The sequence below is a fragment of the Lemur catta genome, chromosome 5 (genome assembly GCF_020740605.2).
Source record: "Lemur catta isolate mLemCat1 chromosome 5, mLemCat1.pri, whole genome shotgun sequence".
NCBI lineage: Eukaryota > Metazoa > Chordata > Mammalia > Primates > Lemuridae > Lemur > Lemur catta.
The window spans coordinates 6145936-6166963 of NC_059132.1; the positions used below are offsets into that span (position 1 = coordinate 6145936).

The following is a 21028-nucleotide window of genomic DNA, read 5'->3' on the forward strand; positions in this document are numbered from 1 at the left end:
CTCCTTCACAAAAATGACTCACGGGCCTTTCTCACAGGGATTTCACTGAATGGACAAGGAAATTCATGTCTGATCTCCGAGAAACGAGGACTTTTAAAAAGGGTCCAGCCGTGGGCAGCTCCCTGTGCTCAGAGGCCCACGCCAATAGTGCTAAGGTGCTGAGCCACACCTCCCTGCTGTGCCTTTTTGACCCCATCCTCTTTCCCTTTGCCCCCGTGGGACACAAGGTCTGATGTTTCAGTGCCAGAGCTTGGCCCCTGGTTGTAGATGTGCCATGGGTTAGCACCTCCGTCCCTACCCCCACTGTTTATGAAGCTCCTCTAGCCTCAGCCCACCCAATCCAAACCCCCAAGAGAACTCATGCACCCTGCTTCATTCCAGGCCCTCTTTGGAGAGAGAAGGAGGTGGAAGGGAAGAGGCAGGCCCATCCCAGGAGGAGCCGCAGGAGCTAACTGGGAGGGACCAGGAGAGGGAAGAAAGCATTGGCCAAAGAGAGGGTGGGGAGCCTCCCCTGGCTCCAGGGGACGGGAGAAGAAAGCCAGGCAGCAATGGGAGAGCAAAGGAGGGGAGAGGTGAGGCAACAGGCAGGCCTGGGCAGGGCTGAGAGCAGGATGGGGAGCGGAAGCGAGAGGCTGGAGCCACCCCAGCGGTGAGGGGGGTGTGAGCAGGAGGACAAAGGAGGGAAGCAGAGCAGAGGCTAAAGGGAGACAGGCCAGACTTTACTTTCAGTGTCCCCAGGGCCTGCTGCATGTCCTTGGACAAGTCTCTTTCCCTTTCTGGCCTGCCTCCCCAGCTGGAAAATGTGAGGCTGCACTAGATGATCTTGAGAGATCCTCCCATCTGAGGAACCTAAGTGTTCCAAACTCACCAGCGAGGGGGGAGAGGGCTGGGAGTGGAGGAGTAAATGGCCCCCAGTCCCATGATGAGGAGGAGATGTTACTGATCCACAGGCCCTTCTCCCAGCCCCAGGCTCTCCCTCAGCCCTTGCCTTCTGTGGCCCCTTGGCCTGGCAGAAGCCCTTAGTCATTCTTTGTAAGGCCGTCTGTTAGGCTGGGGGGAGGCAATCAGGGGCTGGCAGAAAGCCTGCGGCATGGTACCAGACCCTGCTGCAGGTGAGCAAGCCCCCCTGGACTCTTGCTGCTGGCCTCTTCCAGAGCATAGCCTTCAGGTAAATTGCCCCATCTGCATGGAAACACCTGGGAGACTCCAGCACTTATATCTTAGGTGACCCAGAGCCACAGTTCTCACTGAGCTGAGAGGTGGAAGCCTGTCTACCTTCTCCAGGGTCGGGGGTGATTCAGCCCTTCTGCCTGCCTCCCTCTTCAAGCTAACTGCATAATTACACAGCAATAATAATAACTGGCACTTATACACCAAGTCCTATGTAAGTACATAATTTATTTATGTAATGACATAATGACTTGTTTGTTGGCCTGGGGGTTGTGGGGACCAAGCACAAGGGCTTTGCTACTGTCTATACCACCCTGGGGATACAGTGACTGCATAGACCAGGAACCCTTGGGAGCCATGGTTCCCAGAAGCAGTTGCCCCTGCTGTGGGCCCATCCTGGCCTAGCAGAGGTAACGAGATGCCAGCCCTCTCAGATGGAATTTGTTTACATCTCTCCCTCTACTCTGTGAGGTCAGGCTGGAGGGGCCAGTGCCCATTCCCATCCCCTTGAGGACTGAGGAGGATCCCCTAGAAGGAAACAGTCCCTTTCTAGGCAGAGGGAGACAATTTAAGCCGGGCTGGCAAATTTGGAGAGACTCCTAGTCACCGCCCAAGGAAACAAGAGGCCTTGCCCAATATAGGCATTTATGAACCCGGAGGCAAAAAATTCTCTTCTATCTCTCAGCCCTGCCCAGCCTAGCCCTACCCAGCCCAGCCCTGCCACCCCGGGCTTGGCTCCTCCTGGGACCACAGCCCAACTTCCCTGGCCTGGTCTGGGTGCTGGTTCCCATGCCATACTTAGCCTTCTTGGGAATTTCCAATGGACAACTTCATAGATGCCAACTTCATAGAGGCTATGGCAGGTTTTAGGAACCTTGGAGACCCAGCTCTGGCCCTGCCCTCCTTCATCCTACCATCCCATCTTTCTCCTCTCCTCCTATCATCCGTTTCCCTCTCCTCAGAGCCCCCATTCACAGCTTATGAAAGTTCCAGCCCTAACCACAAAGCAAGAACCACTAGACCTTCTAGGCTGCTGGCTCTTGGAGCCCCCTGGAGCAGGATATACAAATTCCAAGCAGATATGATATGGAGATAAGGTCAGGAAACCTGAGTTCCCCTTTTAGCTCAGCCAGTTTTTTCCTGGTGGTTCCTGGGGGAAGTCATATTTTCCCTTTGGGCCTCAGTGTCTACCTACCTGTGAACCAAGGGGAAATTGAAATGTTCTCCAAAGGCCATTCTAGCAATAAACCTTCAAAGAGGAGCTCTCAGTCTCCAAATATGTTCCCAGCTCTGAGACCTTTGTTCCTTCCCATTGCTGCTGCCCTACAGCTGGCCCTCTACCAGCCTCCCTTCCACCTTTGGAAGGTCAACCACTGGTTCTCTGGAAACCTTTACTCTTCCAAGCCCAGCATGTGGATGTATGTGGGGCCACTAAGGGGAACTGTCATGAGCTCTGAGCACCTGCACCTGGACCTTGGACGCTTCAGAATTCCCTGCAGTCTCCTTAGGGCTGCAGGCGACAGCTTCTAATCAGCAGCCCCCTCATAATAACAACAACGATGACAATGAGGAGGAGGACAGTGATGTTGACCTTAATGGCCCTCCTGAGCCCAGACTCACCCCTACATCCGTTTCCTGTTCCCTGTCTCAGTCACCAAGGCTTCTGGTGGGTCTGGCTGCCTCTTCACCCACTCTGAAACCGTGGGTCCTGAAAACTGTGGTCACTATGGTACCCACCACAAGCTTCTGTCAACTGTTCACATCATTTTGGGTTTCTGACTGATGTCCAGCTGAGTGCCTCCTTCAAGTGATTTTATACACCACTTACCTCCAAATCATTCTATAGCTCCAACACCACCAACCCACCCCCTGGTCCAGGGGCTCCCCTAGCAGCCAGTGGCCTCAGTAGCTCCATGGCCTCAAGGGATCCCCACCAGAGCCTTTGTGCCCTCTCCCCTGCCTTGCCTTGGCCTATTCCTTGGGTTACTAGGTCCAGTGCCAGACAGTGCTTGCTCAGCACCTGCTTTGTGGCAGGCACAGTGCTGGGCACTGCAGAATACAAAGGCCTTGTCCTCAAGGAACTTAATATCTAGAGGGAGGACAAACCTTACACAGATGGGCAGAAATCACAGCATTTTGTGGATAATCTCCTATGACAGCATCAGACTAAGTACCCTGCAGGTTCCTTAGAAGGAGAGTTAAGTGTGACCTGGGGCAGCCCATCAAGGTGGGCTTCCTGTAAAAATGAAGGGGGAGATTCCAATTAGCAGAAAGGGCTGGAGGTGGGAGGTGAATTGGGGATGGGAGTGTGATGGTCAAAGGGAGGTGCACTGACTTACAAGGGAAACTATGGTGCCCTCAACCCCACACCTGTGCCCTTTGGCCTTTACCTGTCCTTACCACCTCAGGAACAGGGAGTGCACATGTTTGGAGTGGCTTAAGGCCATCCCAGGCATGGAGCTCAGCCTCATTCAGAACTACCTTCCTCCAGCTGCTTTCCAGGGTTCCTAACACGTGTGCACACACACATGCACACCCACCCCAAGACAGCGTGAGCTCCTCTGCCAAATTCCCCAGGACCCTCCCACTGGATTCTCAATTCCCACACCCCCCATTCACTGGAACTTGTATACATTTCACAGCCTCATCCCTCCTATCACATCCCTCCCACCCATTACATAACTCTGTTTGGGATTATTTTTGCCCAGAGGTATGAGCTGCATTTCTGCATATTTAAACTCTCTTTGATTCATTCCTGCCCGTTTCTTAGTTCTGTTTGCCCAGGTGCCCGCCCCACCCACTAGCTCTGAGGCCCCTGGGAACATGCCCACGTTGGGCTAAGCTTGCCCCACAGCGACCAGCCACTCCATTCCAGGTCCAACGGAGCAGGCACAGGACAGGACTGAGGCCCCACTCAGGTGGGCCCTGGGCCATGGCAGGCCCTGGGGCTGGTTATACTGGGGCCACAATGAGCCTGGTACCTTCCACTGTCTCCTTTCTTCCCTCCCAGTGAGCCTTGGCCCTTGTCACCACTCCTTTTCCACCTTCAAGGCTGCACCCTGCTCTATGGCCACAGGGTGTGTGGCCCTAGTAATTCAAGGGGGAAGGGGCAGTGGGAGGAAAGACAAAATGCTAATAATTAATGGTTTGTTTCCTATTAGGTTCTTACAAATAGACTGGCTTAATGTAATTACAGAAATGGTTGCAAGGGGGCTTTTACATTGAAAAATAATTATCTGACAATCATCATTTTATTTTTAAGAGCTCATTACCAAATAGGCTGTAAATGGCTTTCCAGCCTTCTCTCCTGCTGCGGAGACTGGGTGATTTGGGTGTAGAGGACAATGGGATGAGGAGAGGTTTTCTGCTCGGGGTCACCAGTTGAAATGAGGATTCAGCTCAGCAGTTTCAGCTGGCGCCAGCTGAGCTGCTAAGGCTTGACAGGCCTGGTGGTGGCCAGGACCCCTCCACGTCCTGCCCACATTCCAGTGGAGCCTGGTGGCCTCTGATCTCTGAGTCGCAAGGGAGGACACTGAACTCCTGAGAAGAGATTGTCACCAGAATTTTACTGCTGGCTTGCCAGCACCACCATCTCCACACCACATCTTAGGCACTGAAGGCCCTTTTAAGTGCAACCTGCTTAGTTAGTGTACTCTGCCCAGGTGTCAGGCTGCGGTGCCAGATCTACAGGTGTTCTCTCTTAACCACTCTGAGTATTGTTAGCTGATTTACAAGCAGCAGAACTGCATAGCTTAAAAGATTCCGAGAGGCTATGTGGTAAATTATAGATGATCAGCTAGTTAAAATGAAAGGATCATGGTGATCTTGGCATTGCAAAAGATAAGAGTATATGAGATGCTTTCCTGGAATACAGGACAGCCTGGCAAAGGCACCGAGTGGGAACCCACAAAGTAGGTTCAGAGAATGATGAAGAATCCAGTTTGACTGACATACAAGACACATGCAGGGAGCCATGTGAGATAAGGCTTGAAAAAGTAGGTGGGAACTCGGAGCATGTAGAGCTCATGCTAAGGAAATGAGAAGATATAGGGTTCTGAGCAGGCAGGTGACTGGACCCAAGCTCTACTCTTAGCGGCTTATCTGGCAGCAATGCACAGGGCAGACTGGAGCAGGAGTAGTCTGAAGGCAGCAGCATCGATTAGCACAACATTTTTCACCATGGGCTGTAGCCACCTGTTGTTAAAAACCTCACCAGGATGCTTGCTACAAATGCAGAGTACTGATCCCATCCAAAACATTCAGAATTACAGTCTCTGGGGTGGGGCCAGGACTTGGTATTCGTAATTCTTTTGATGCAGATGGTATATGAAACACACTTTGAGAAAACTGCCCAGAGATTCCAGTTCTCACTGCTCAGCTTGACATTTAAAGCTTTCTATAACGTGTCCCCACCATCAATTTTTCCTTATAACTGCATTTTTAAAGTTAATTGGGATATAATTCACATGCTATACAAATGACCCATTTAAAGTGTACAACCACTGTTCTTGGTCTATTCATGGAATTGTGCAACCACCACTACAATAAATTTTAGAACATTTTCATCACTCCCAAAAGAAACCCCATACTCTTTAGCATTGCCCCACTGTCCCCTCCAGGCCTAAGCAACCACTGATCTACTTTTTGTCTCTACACATTTGCCTATTATGGACATTTGATATACATGGACTCATATAATATGTGGCCTTTTTGTGACTTCTTTCACTTGTTTTCATAATGTTTTCAAGGTTCATACATGTTGTAGCATGTATCTGTACTTCATTCCTTTTGCTAGCTGAATAATATTCCATTATATGTATTTATACCATATATTATTTATATGTTCTTCAACTGATGAACATTTGGTTGTTTCCACTTTTTGGCTATTACAAAAGGTACTTCTATGCGCATTTGTATACAAATTTTTATGTGGATAAATGTTTTCATTTCTCCTGGGTATATATAATACCTGAAATCCCACCTGGAAGTGAGATTACTGGGTCATATTGTAGCTCTATGTTTAACATTTTGAGGAACTGCCAGGCTGTTTCCCAAAGCAGCTGCACCATTTTAGATTCCCATCAGCAGTGTATGAGGGTTCTAACTTTTCCTCATCCTCACCAACACTTGTTATTATCTGACTTTTTGACTTTAACTATCCCAGTGGGTGTGAAATGATATCTTGTGGGTTTTTTTCTTAAGCAGCTTTATTAAGATATAATTCAAATAGCATACAATTCACCCATTTAAAGTGTACAATTCAACAGTGTTTGGAATATTATGTTATTTTACTGTGGTTTTGATTTGCATTTCTCTGATGACTAATGATGTTGGGCACCTTTTTTTGCACATATTGGCCATTTGTAGGTCTTCTTTGGAAAAATGTCTATTCAGATATTTGGCTTACTTTTTTCCAGATTTATTGAGGTATAATGGACAAATAAAAATTGTAAATGTCCATTTTTAATTGGGCCATTTATCTTTTTATAATTGAATTATAACAGTTCTTTATATGTTATAGATACAAATCTCTCATCAGATATATGATTTACAAACATTTTCTCCCAGTTTGTGGGTTGTCTTTCACTTTCTTGATGGTGTACTTTGAAGCATGAAAATTTTTAATTTTGATGAGTTCCAATTTACCTATTTTTTCTTTTGTTGCATGTGCATATGGTGTCATATCTTAGAAGCTATTACCTAATCCAATATCATGAAGATTTATTCCTATTTTTTCTTCTAAGAGTTTTGTATTTTAAGTTCCTGCTGCTAGGTTTTTGATCCATGGTGAGTTAATTTTTGTATATGGTGTGAGGTATTCTTTCGCATGTGGATATTCAGTTGTCCCAACATCATTGTTAAAAAGATCTACAGTAACATTTTTTATAAGTTCCTCCCATTAATTCCTATCTGGACTGCAACCTGGGAACCACTGAGTTAAAGGATATCGAACTAGCCTAGGCAATGGGTGAAAGGGTTTAAACCCTGATGATCATATCAAGAATTGGGATTAGAGGATGGAAGAGGGATATAGGCATACAGGAAATAGTAACACAAGGTCATGGAGTGGATGTGGTGGCCCATAAAAAGCCAAAGATGACAATACAATGATGACATCTATTCTTTTTGTGCTGTTTAACAGCTTAAAACACGCTTCTACATATCTTGTCTCATTCCCATGCTCTTAATGAGATAGAGAGGGCATTACCATCTTCATGTAACAGATGAGGAAACTGAGGGTCCGAGATGTGGTTAGTAAGCCCCAAGATTCTGAACATCAGTGACTTGAACACTGATAGAAGTTGGGAAAACAGGGGAAACAGCCACGTGAGCTGTTTAGACAGGTCGGACTTAGGTGCCAGCAGGACATGTCTAGCAGACGTCTGAAAACGTAGCACTAGAGTTGGCTCAAGAGGTTGATGTTGAAGATGGGTTTGAGGAGTCACTGTTGCAGGGCATCACTGAAGTCATCAGGGCAGGCAAGACTGCTGGGGAGAAAGTGTAGACAGAGGAAGGCTGAGGCAGAGACTCATGGGGAGATGCCCACAGGCAGAGGCCAGGAAGAAATCACCGGTGGAGAGGCCAGGAAGGGGAGAGACAGTGGATAGGAAAAACGCTAGGAGAATTTTCTGAGAAGAAGGGTGGGTCAACCAGTAACAAACACTGAATAAACAGCCAGGAAGGTAAAAAACTTCCAAAAGGTGGGGGTGGCTAGTGGAGGGGGTTGGGGTGTGTGTGTGTCACAGATCACAGCTGTGAAGTGTTGGTCACTGGGTCACACTTCAGTGCTGATGGGACTGTGTTACTACAAGAAAACTCTTCCTCAATTGTTTTATAAAGCAAATAATCTCTCTTGTATCTCTCTTTATGTCTCTGTCTCTCTCTCCTTCCCTCTCTCTCTCCCCCTGTCAGAGAATCTTCACATGAAAGTTTTGCTTAAATGTAGCCATGCCTGCCTATGAAAGTGTGCACAACATGTTTCTGAAATGATTATCCTCCCAAAGGCAGGGGAGCCAGGCCAGGTTTCTGCAGTCTAAAGTGGAGATTAAGCAGGCAATGCTGCTAGTTCTGAGCTTATATTCAAAGCCAGGGAAACAGCAAGTATGGGATCACTAACCCAGCCCACCTCACGTCCCCCTGGGCCCCATATGGCCTTGTGTCATGAGAAGCAAGAGGCACTTGCCAGGGACCTGGTTCTTATGTTTAGCTTGTATGATTAGCTGCTTGAGAAAATGATCTTTAAGGTTCCCTGAATCCCTGTAGCCAAATGATACTCTGGAGAGAGGAGGGGCTATAGGAGGTGACAAGATGACAGATGCAATGTTAGACTGATCAAACATCTGGGGAAGGGTGCCGAATTCCTCTCTCATTCCACATCTTAGTCCTTATGGGTTTAGTTTATATCAGGGTAGAGGTAGGGGGTAAAGTTACGTGGCTAAATGCCTGGCTTTGTGATAGTTTGATTCAGCTGAGCAGGGTTCTCTGAGCATCTAGTACCTGCAGTCTAAGAATGGTGGGGGATACAGCAATGCTGAAGACGGTTCCTGTCGTAATGAGCTCACAACTACCAGACTAATGACAAGAGATGTAGGCTGGGCACGGGGGCTCACGCCTGTAATCCTAACATGCTGGGAGGCCGAGGTGGGCGGATCATTTGAGCTCAGGAGTTCGAGACCAGCCTGAGCAAGAGCGAGACCCTGTCTCTACTAAAAAAAAAAAAAAAATAGAAAGAAATTAGCTGGACAACTAAAACTATATAGAAAAAATTAGTTGGGCATGGTGGCGCATGCCTGTAGTCCCAGCTACTCGGGAGGGTGAGGCAGAAGGATTGCTTAAGCCCAGGAGTTTGAGGTTGCTGTGAGCTAGGCTGACACCATGGCACTCTAGCCTGGGCAACAGAGTGAGACTCTGTCTCAAAAAAAAAAAAAAAAAAAAAAAAAATTGAAGGAGAAGAACAAAGAGGATTGATACTACTTGACTTCAAGACTTAGTATAAAGCTACAGTAATCAAGGCAGTGTGGCATTCGTGAAAGAATGGACCAATAGATCAATAGAACAGAATGGAGAGCCCAAAAATAGACCCACACAAATATAGTCAACTGATCTCTTAAAAAGGAGCAAAGGCAATACAATGAAACAAAAATAATCTTTTCAATGAATAGTGCTGGAATAACTCAAAAGCCACCTGCAAAAAAATGAAATCTAGACACAGACCTTATATCCTTCACAAAAATTCACTCAAAATATATTCTTCACAAAAATTAACTATAAATGTAAAATTCAAAACTATAGAACTATTAGTAGATAACATAGGAGAAAATCTAGATGACCTTGGGTTTGGCAATGACTTTCTAGATACAACACAAAAGCCACAATCTATGAAAGAAATAATTGATAAGCTGGACTTTATTGAAATTTAAAACTCTACTCTGCAAAAGACAATATCAAAAGAAGGAGAAGACAGTTGGGCGCAGTGGCACACGCCTGTAATCCTAGCACTCTGGGAGGCCGAGGTGGGCAGATCGTTTGAGCTCAGGAGTTCAAAACCAGCCTGAGCAAGAGCGAGACCCCCGTCTCTACTAAAAAATAGAAAGAAATTAGCTGGACAACTAAAAATATATATAAATGTCCAGAAATTAGCTAGACAACTATAAATATATATATAAATACATATAAAAAATTAGCCAGGCATGGTGGCACATGCCTGTAGTCCCAGCTACTCAGGAGGCTGAGGCAGGAGGATTGCTTGAGCCCAGGAGTTTGAGGTTGCTGTGAGCTAGGCTGATGCCACGGCACTCTAGCCAAGGTGACAGAGCAGGACTCTGTCTCAAAAAACAAAACAAAACAAAACAAAACAAAACAAAACAAAACAAAACAGAAGAAGACAAGTTACAGACTGAGAGAAAATATTTGCAAAAGACACATCTGATAAAGGATTGTTATCCAAAATATACAAAGAGCTCATAAAGCTCACAATAAAAAAAATTAGCCACTTAAAAAATGGGAAAAAAGACCTGAAGATACACCTCATCAAAGAAAACATACAGATGGCAAATAAGCATATGAAAAGATGCTCTACCTCATATATCACTGGGAAATTGCAAATTAAAACAACAATGATACCATTATACACCTATTAGAATGGCCAAAATCCAAAACGCTAATAGCACCAAACGTTGGTCAGGATGTGGAGCAACAGGAATTCTCATTCATTGCTGGTGGAAATGTAAAATAGTACAGTCACTTTGTTAGACAGTTAGGCAGTTTCTTGCAAAACTTTAAATACTCTTATCATATGATCCAGCACTTGCACTCCTTGGTATTTACCCAAATGAGTTGAAAACTTATATCCACACAAAAACCTGCACAAAGATGTTTACAGTTGCTTTATACATCATTGCCAAAACCTTGGAAGCCACCAAGATGTCCTTCAATAGGTGAATGGATAAAGTGTGGATCTTCCAGAAAATGGAATATTATCTAGCACTAAAAAAGAAATAAGCTGTCAAACCGTGAAAAGACATGGAGGAAACTTTAATGCATATTACTAAGTAAAAGAAGCCAATCTGAAAAGGCTATGGACTGTGTGATTCCAACCATATGACACTGTAGAAAAAGCAACACTATGAAGACAATAAAAGGATTAGTGGTTGCCAGGTGTTGGGGGGAGGGAAGGATGAATGGGCAGAGCACAGAGGATTTTTAGGGCAGTGAAACTATTCTGTGTGAGACTACAGCGGTGGATACATGTCATCATACATTGGTCCAAAGCCACAGAATGTACGACACAGAATGTACGACACTCTAGTGTAAACCATGGGCTTTGGGTGTAATGATGTGTCAATATAGGTTCATCAATTGTAATAAATGTACCACTGTGGCAGGGAATGTTGACAATGGGGCAGGTTGTGTATACATGGGGGCAGGGGGTATATGGAACTTTCTGTACTTTCTGCCCAATTTTTCTGTGAACTTAAAACTGGTCTAAAAAAATAAAGTTTATTAATTTAAAAAAAAGCAATTGCTGATTATGAAACAGTGTTTGTGCCACATGCTCTCTCATTAAAATGTATCTTGTGCTCTCCAAAAGTCTCCCAGGCACTCCCAGGCTGTGTAGACAGCCCTGAAACAAAGGGTCAGAGCATGAGGAACACAGGGCAGAAGTAGGTTACCAGGACTTGCTAAGAAACTTGGTTTCTGTCCTGTCCTGTTCCAGCCACTAATTACCTCTGCAGCCTCAGATAGGTCTCAGACTCTTCCTCTCTCTCACTCTGGGCCCTAGTTTCCTCCTCTCCAACAAAAGGTCTATATGGACCGTACCCTCAGCAAGGCCCATTTCTAGCTCTCATGTCCTACACCTGTGTTCTGAGGCCAAAGAACTTCAGAGTTCTGGCTCTCTGGTACCTTAACTAGAGAAGTAGCCTTTGGAGATCAACTTCCAAGTGCTCAGCCAAACCCAGAGCCCCAGTTCTAATTTATAATGCCTGGCAAATGAGAGATGAGCAAAATCCTGAGGGCTGATGAGATCCATTTGGCCTGCCAGGGACTGTCACACTTGGGACCTGTAGGCCCCCCGAAGGGAGCAGCAACTCAGATATATGGGCTCTCCCCAGACAAGTTGATCCCAGACCCCGATGACCAGGCAGCTTGATGCTGCAACAGCAGTCCTGTTGGTCATTTCCTCTTGTGCTGGTACCAACAGAGCTAGCTGGAAGGACTGGCTCTGACAGCTGCAGGGAGCAGAGACTGTGCCAAGGGGTTTCCAGCTTCGGGACAGTAAGAGGAAGCAGTGAAGAGAGGATAGCGAGCAAACCCAGCTTGGTCCAGCCCTCCCCAGGATCACGAGGATGGAAGAGTGAGGCCTGGTCCCACCTTTCGTTGCCACCTTCCACAATACTGCAGGGATCTTTGAGGGGCCCACGATCCTGGATAGGGGAGGAGCTCTGGCTGTCTGGCTTAAGAACTCTATGGATATCCATCTCTTCTGATCAGAATTGAACTCTCTGTAACAAGAGAGTGCTATATCAATTAGGTTTTGATATGAATAAATCTTTTTGGTTTCTGAGACAGTATCAAAAGTACAGAATTTCTGGTAAATGAGAAAAAGAAAAAAACCCTGAGTATTTTTCTTAACGGCGATGAATTATGCCTTTCTTGTTGGGTTCTACAGACGGAATTACTCAACCGGCTTGTTCTGTTTTAATTAACCCAGCTAATAACTTCCCTGCTGGATTCCCTTGTTCATAACTTCTTGGTTTCACATAATAACGTGTTTGTTTCTTCCTTTGTGTTCTAATGAAATGATAATAACCTTCTCTGGCATTCATTTCATCCTTAATATCCGGAGATTTCATTAATATAAACCCTCTTTCCATCTGCTCATGCTCCCTTTTAAAGGAAATATTTCTGTGTTCTCTTTACATGTCTTCTTTGGGGAGGCTCGGCTAATCTCTTTCCTCCAGAAAGAATCTTTCTGTAAGGCTTCCCTGGGCCGACGGGGCTTGGCACAGGCTCCCTGGGTCACCTCCCTTTCCAGGGCCTCACTGAGGTCTCTTCACTGCTGCTTCTGGGACAGAGACCATTGCTCACTTGGAACCTGTCCCTCTGAGGAACACAAGGGCATTAAGTTGCTAACACATTTTGGGGGCAGTGTCAAGGTAGAAGAGTGAAAATGACACTGGTGTGGAGATCTTGAGAAGAGGCTGACTGCTGCCCCGGGGGCCTGCCTGAGTCTCCAGACAGCAGGGTGTGTCAAGACTGGGAGCAGCCCACAGGGAGGGAAGGGGGAGGCAGGAACATGAGGACAGCCCAGGGGTCAAGGAAGATGTGAAGCTAAAAAAGGTACTCAGATAAAGTAGGGGTGATGGAGCCTGTCAATTCATCCAAAACCTCTACTGTCTGGTTTTCTTCTTTTTTGTTTTCTTGGTCCGGAGCAAAATCCTGACTACCAACCACTGTTAGGGTAGAAGAATTCTTATGGTGTTAATGTCCTGTGTTCAGAGTGGTGCTGCATGGGATGGCCATCTGCACCTGTCTTCTACTGCTCCTCAGCTGTGTCGGCATTTACTGGACACTCATGAGGCCTGAAACACTGTGCTGGGGGTGACCCACCTCTACCCTCAAGGCGTGTTTACACTGGTGGGAAATTGAGATGACGCTTCCCAAAGCACTAACAATCCCAGATTCCGAGGTCTGGTACCCACCAGATGTGTGTACCGTGAAGGTCACAGCAAGGGAAGCTTTCAGCTAAGTGGCTGGGAAAGGTTGCAGCTCTTTCCTGGTGAATATTTTCTTGCATTTCTACTACCATCAGGACTAGAAGTCCCTCCAAGGGTCCTTCTATTCTGTAGGTGGCCCAGCCTCCTGGAGTAGAGGTGAGTGCTGGGAGTAGAACTGTTTGAGCCCTTGAGCCAACCGAGCAAAGGGAAAAGCAGAGGCCCTGGGGCCAAACCAAGGCAAGGAAGTACAACTGTGTTGGCAGAGGCCGCAGGCAGAAGCCTGCAGCACAGGCTCTTGCGGTCTGGTAGACAACCTCTGCAGGAATAGAGAGCTTGACGGAAGACAGCAGGGTGCTCTTCTGGTCCGCCCTCCCTCAACTGCCCAGCCAGCACAGCTTACCAGGCTCCACCTCTCTACCCACTCCACAGGGTCTTCCAAGCAGCCCATCAATGGAAGCAGGAAGGTGGCTCCTGCCAGCTGGCGTGGCCCATTCTGGCTGCCCAGAGCACCTTCACCTTGTTTCCTTCCAACTCAGCACCCTGCCATATCCATCCAGCAGGTGCAGCCAACGTGGCCGTTGCAGCCAGGGAGTCATCGCATTGCCCCTAACACAGCAGCAGGGTGTGGAGAGGCCCTAGGGCCTTCTTCTGACACAGAGAGCAGAAGAACCTTTACCACTCACAACATATTTACTTCTTCAGGTCCCCAAGAGGTAATGTGCCATGCCACACATGCTCTGCTCGCTCTGCCAGGGTCAGTATAGCATGAGTATGGGCATCTTGGCTCCCTGCATTTAATATTGGCTCTGCACTTTCTGAGCCTGGTGTGGGTGCCAGCCAGGGAAGGATGACACTACAGAGGCAGCAGCAGAGGCAGTGCTGGTGTGTGAGTCCTCTGCAGGGAGCAGCACACACACAGCAGGCACGGTCATGCTCAGTCACATATGGTCACATAAGCCTGGCTTTCCATAGGCTGCCACGGGAGCCACCCCTTTCTGATTTTTCCTGCTTGCCAGATCCCAGGCTGGCTGCAGTGAGCGATTGGTGCTACGTTTATGGCCTCCGTATGGCTTGCATCAGGTATGCTGCTGAGCAGGAGTGAGCAGGAGTTAGCAGGGTCCCCTGTGTACCCCTTGGCAGGGAAATAGTCTACCTGTGCTGTTCCTGCTTCCTGACTTCCTTAGGTGAAAAATGGTCAGCCTCCAGCATCCAAGCTCAAGCAAGGCTGCCTCTGGCCCAAAGGTGATAAGTGATTGCTCAGTAACTCCCTCCAGGGATGGAACCCCCACTCCCTCTCCTTTGGGAGGTCTGATGCTACTACTTATAACTCTGTTTCCATTCCAAAGTGGATGCGATAGGCTCCACTCATGAGGTATATCACCTGAGCTCACCTTCCAAGCACATTCCAAGCAGACCTTCCACCAGGCAATTGAACACAGCACCCTCTGTGACCATGGGAGGAGGAAAAGCTGCCTGGCTCCTGCAGGGATTGAGTCCAGGGCCTTCTGCCAATCACCCACTACCAGGACTCCACTATTGGTACATCTCTATTATACTTAACCTTAATTTCTTCTGCACAGTCAGGATTCTCATACAGTTCTATTCTAAGAGGCCAAGAAGAACCTAATAAAAGGATGTGGTACCTGGCAAGGGTCACAGCTGACTTTCTGGGAGACCACACTGGGAGAGTGTGCATGTGGGAGTAGAAGTCTCTCCTTCCTTCCTGCTCCCCGCTGTGGTTATTCTTGGCTCACTCTGGGCTCAACTGCCTCACACCTGCCCTATTGCCCTGTCCTATCTGGAACCTTCAGTGCAGTGAGCTCCAGGCAGCTACCCTTCCCCTTCTTCCCCCACCCCACCTTTAACCTCTCTCCTGGTCCTGAAGCCTCTAGCCTACTCAGAGGCTATGGGATAGCTCCTCAACAAATATACCAAACAGGAAAAATGAAAATTATAAAAAATAAATCTGGCAAAGTCTGTAGGACACATTTTAAGCACCCTCTGGCTCCATTCTCCCCCATCCCATTTCCAAACAAAACTATCCCCAGAATTATTTAGCTGGCCTTGAATGAGACGGCCACCAGCTCACAGCTTTGCCTACCCTCTCTCTGGGAGGCCAAGATGTGGTCTTTACAGAGTTGGGTGCTATACTCCTTTTCTTCCCCTTACCCCAGGAAAAGCCCCTTTGTCTTAGAAAGCATGAATGATTCCAGTCTTTACACCATCACCCCACTGCATATGGTGCAGTTCCCAAACACTGGCCAAAGGCAAGGGACAAAAAGGAGCTCCCTTGCTATCAGTCAGCCCTTCCTGACCAATACTCTTACAATCAGAGCAGCCATCGTGAAGGAGGAAAGAGAACAAATGAGCACGAATGCCCAGGGCCTAGGTCCCATCACTGAGGCCAGCTATGTGACTTGCCCAGTCAGAGCAATCAACGCTGACAGCCTTCTCAGGAGCTCCGTTCTTTTGCAGCAGTGAGTATTGTCAGCAACCTCCTTCCTGAAATTCTCCCCTCCCTTGTTCTCTTCTCCCAGGGCTACTCTCCTGGTTCTCCCAGATTTCTGAAGGCTGCTTCTCTTTCTCCTTCACTGATGACCACTCTGGACATGTAAGTACTTCTCAGGATTCTGTCGTGGTCTCATTCATCCCCTCATTTATTCCTCCCTTCCATCCACACAGGAGCCCTGCTCTGGGCTAGGCTTTGGGCTGGGCATTGGTCATTTATTTCTTATTCGCCACTCAAAGATTTCTAGAACCCCCACAGCAACAGCCACTGCTTCTCCTAGGAGAATCCAATTGTGCCTTCAACCTTGTCTTTCCTGATAGTCAAACCTATGTTCTTAACTCCTGCTGGATACCTGGCCCTGGAAGATGAAGCTCAGACACTATGCATGAAGCTTAATATCTTCTCCCTGAGCCTGTTCCCCTGGCTCTTGACTTTTCTGACTTCTATTACCTACCTCAGCATTTTCTAGGTCACCTGAGCTGAAAATCAAGAGTTGTCTCTGATTGTCAGCATAGCATCACATCCTGTCACTGGCTGTGTCTGGCTAATTCTGCCTGCACGGTGTTTGTCTGATGCATCTGCACTCATTCTCATCATGGTCATCACAGTCAAGCCTTCCAGAGCCTCCCAACATGTCCCCTTCATCCTGGCTCTCTTTCCTATCATCCCACAAAAGTCTCACACAAAGTTGCTGGATTAATTTTCCCAAAAAAGCTTTTATGACTCCTCTGCTCAAAAGCCTTTTTGAGCTCTTTATCGACCCCTCAAATAGCGTCCAAATCCCATAGCCTGCCACTCAAGGCATTCCATATTGTGTCCTTTGCCATTGTTCTACCTCATACAGTCTGTCCTCTGGCCACATGGTTCCCAAACATACTCTCCTTCCCAACATCGCTTATTCTGGCCCCTAGACCCTTATGGCATATCTGTCATTTTTTAAGCTACCTATCCCTAAAGAACAGAATCAGATGTTACTTCCCTCCAGTGACATTAAGCATGTCATACCTTCTACTACAATGATTCCTACAGCCTCATTGTCCTGACTAACTATAATCTTTAACTTACAGGGATCTTTTCTCATTCTTCATTGTATTTCCAGCACCTAACAGTGGCTGTTCATAGTGCTGGTTAGATGAATGAAACTATAATTCCTGTGTCCTGGGGAAGGCAAGAAAATAGTTGAGATCAGGTGTGGGCTATGAGATCCTCAGAAGGAAGGTGTAGAGAATGGTTGCAGTTATAAAGAAATGTCTGCCAAGCAGAGAAGCCACACTTCCATATGGGTGCCAAGGAAAGAGTACCCCACAAGAGGCTATTTGTAGGTTTTTCTCTAAAAGTTTTTAACCACAGGATTGCTTCTCCCTTTGATCAAAAGAGTGGACTCTTCAAGGACCCCTCCAACAATCAGGCTCCTTCCCCCTAGTTAACCCCCCCCATAGGCTGCTATGTCACTCTGTTAGTGAGAAGAATCAGCCCCATATTTCAATGTATTCTGACTCAACCTTAGGGAAAAAGGAGAAAAATCACCAAATAGGAGAGCATCCCTCAAAATGGGACAGTCATCTCTCATTTGTCTGAATTCATGATGGCACTTAGAGTGGATCATTTCATTTCAACATGATTCTGAACCCAAGGCATTCCCTTTAGCTTCAGAGGGGGCTTCTGTACCAACCATGGTTGTTTGTGGGACAAACCAGGATTAGAGTTTTTTTCCATGGTACTATCCCTTTTTCCTAAGTTTCTCCTACTCCCAGTTAGGACAGGTTTATTCCCTCTCAGACATAAGCAAAGAACCAGCCTAATGAAGCATTTGTCTCTGTCTACAAATTTTCTGTTTCATACTTTCCTGGTGGGAGGAAGGTAAGTGAGTTAAAAGAGAGGTTTTCTCTTCCAGTCTGTGGATGCTGGAGTAAACCAAACGACTTGGCTCAGCAGCAAGAAGGTGATCACATCTATAAGGTACTGGAAGCAAGATGTGTCCTAAAGAATCCCTGCAAAGAGATGGCTTACATGTTGTCTGTTTTAGCCATGTGTCAGGTATGTTTGGAAAAGGATTCAACAAAGAGAACCAAACTCCTCCAGGTCTCAGAGACAGAAAAGGAACAGAGTTCAGTTCAAACTTTTAGGAAGGTTCCCTTTGGTTTGTGTTTCCCCGCCTGGCAGGAGGTCTGCTTTCCCTCTCTGCAGAACACACTTCTGCTTCTAATGATAAAGTGCACAACTCACTGGCTTCCAGATACTAACCGTCTGCTGCTGTCCCTACACATGGCCCCACTTGGCAAAAATGGCTAGGGAAAACCTACCAGGGGAACATAAAGACCACATGGGCTACCAAGTAGTGGTTCAGGTGCAGCAGCCCACAGGTGGATCCTGCTGGAAAGAGTAGCCTGGGCTAAAGTAGACAGGCAGGCCATGGGCTGCTGACTACAGTGACAAGAGGTTGTGTAGAGAACACTGGGCCACCAGACACCATTCAAAGACCCAACAGATTTATCTGGGTCTGTTTCACATGGTGACAGCCAGACTAATGGCCAGCAAGAACAAGAAATCACAAGTCCAACTAGAATAAAAAGCCAAGGGCACATGGGCTTTGAGTCAGATGGATCTGAGTTTGAATGCTAGCCTAGTCATTCACTCTCACTATCTGCTTTAGACTCATCATTTAACCTTTTTGAGTCTTAGGAAAAGAGGACTCATATAGAAAATGAGGACAATGATCCCTACCTTACAAGGCTGTTAGGAAGACTAGATGAAATGAATAGTATAAAGTGCTCAGCAGAAGTCCTGTCACACAGAAGACCTGTCATATCAATTTATTGATATGGGAGGGAAAAATACATACTCCCAGTCCCGAAACAGTTTATAATCCAGTTAGGAAGACAAATTGCATAAACATTAGCAAACAACAGGATATGATCCAGCACTATATAATAGGATATGAATTTAAATTTAGCAGTTCAGAGATTAACAAGATCTCTGAGAGTAGAGTATGAAGAGAAGAAATAGAGAAGAGGCCCTTCCTCTGTTCCTAGGCCATAGGAAAAATGCTGGGGTCAAATTTAAAGAGTGAAGCCCAAGGCCTAAGCATTAATACAAACAAGTCAATTTTGAAGAACTCCAACTGGTTCCAGATGTTAGAATAAGCAGACAAGAATTCAAAGAATTTATTATAAATATATTCAAATAATTGTAGGAAAATATGATATCAATGAATGAACAGATGGGAAATCTCAACAAGGGAATAAAAACAATTTTTAAAATGGATTATAGAGCTAAAAAGTACAACAATGGAAATAAAAAAAAACACTAGATGGGCTCAACAGAAGATTGAAGATGACAGAAGAAATAATCAGTTAACTTGAAGATAGATGAATAAAAATGAATGGAACCTCAGAGACCTATGAGACAGTATAAAGTAGTTCATCATACATGTAGTTGCAATCCCAGAAGGATGGGGGGGGGGAAGGGACAGAAATATGTCTGAAGAAATAATCACTGAAAACTCCCCAAATTTGATGGAGAACCTTAACTTACAGATCCAAAAAGTTCAACAGACCCCAAGCAGGATAAATACAAAGAAGAAAATCACTTCTAGAGACACAGTCAAACTGTTGAACGTCAAAGATAAAGAGAAAAATCTTGAAAGCAGTCAGAGGAAAATGACATTTACACACAGGGGAACAACAATAAGGTAAATGGTTGTCATCTCATTAGATACTATGGAAGCCAGAACATCTTGAAACAAGATATTTTTTAAAAATCTGTCAATCAAAACTTTTATATCCAGTGGAATTATCCTAAAGGAACAAACTAAAAACAAATCAAAACAAAGCAAAAAATATAGCTAGTAATCCAATAAAAAAGATAAAATGGGATAATAAAAAAGAGGGAAAATAACAAAGAACAGATGGGACAAACAGAAATCAGATAGTAAAATAGTAGATATAAACCCAACCATACCAATTAATCACATTAAATGCCAATGGTGTAAACATCCCAATCTTAAGGCAGAGATTGTCAAATTAGATAAAAAAGAAAGACCTAACTATGTAGGTTAAAGTAAAAGGATAGAAAAAGATGCCAGCCCAAAGAAGGTATTATATTAGTACTAGACAAAGTATATCTCAGAGCCAATGTTATCAGGGATAAGGTGGGTCATTTCAGGACAAAGGGGTCAATTTATAAATAGGACATAATAATCCTAAAGATTTTTTACCTAATAATAGAGCTTTAAAGTACATGAAGCAAAAACTGGTAGAACTGACAGGAGAAATAAACAAATTCACAGCTATAATTGGAGATATCAATACCTTTTCTCAATAATTGATAGAATAAGTAGACAGAAAATTAATAAGGATATAGAAGACAAACAATACTGTCAACCAATTTGACCTAATTAACATTCATAGAACATTCTACTGAACCACAACAGAATATATTTGTTTCAAATGCACATAGAACATTTACCAAGCTAGACCATATTCTGGGACATACTACAAATCTCAATAAATTGTAAAAGATTCAAATCATACAAAGTATGTTCTCTAATCATAACAGAATTAAATTAGAAATCAGTAACAGAAAGATACATGGAAAGTCCCCAAATACTTATAAACAATAGATTTCTAAATAATCCATGGATCAAAGAAGAAATCACAAGGGAAACTGGAATATATTTTGAATCAAATGAAAATAAAAACATGATACGCCAAAATTTGTGGGATGCAGCTTTAGTAGTACTTAGAAGGCAATTTATGGAATTAAACCCTTACATGAGAAAAGAAGAAAGGTCTTAATCAATGAAATAAGCTCCCACACAAGAAACTAGAAAAAAAGAGCAAGTTAAACCCAAAGTAAACAGGAAAAAGGAAATAATAAAAATAAGCAATGAAATCCGTGAAATAGAGAACACAAAAATAATAGAGATGATCAATGAAACTAAAAGGTGGTTCATAAAACTGATAAACCTCTCATCAGATCTATCAGGACAAAAGAGAGAAGACACAAATTAGCAATATCAGCAATGACACAGAGGACATCACTACTGACCCCACAGACATTAAAGGGATATTATGGGCATATCATGATTAATGCTACGCTATAACTTAGATGAAATGGAAAAAGAAATCCT

General features: G+C 45.3%; 1 protein-coding gene across 2 annotated transcripts in view; it reads right to left on the bottom strand.

The window, feature by feature from the left end:
* The window catches only part of NRG2 (neuregulin 2), a 235186-nt gene that overhangs the window by 60961 nt on the left and 153197 nt on the right, over positions 1-21028 (bottom strand). The gene's annotated exons all lie outside the window — the stretch shown is intronic.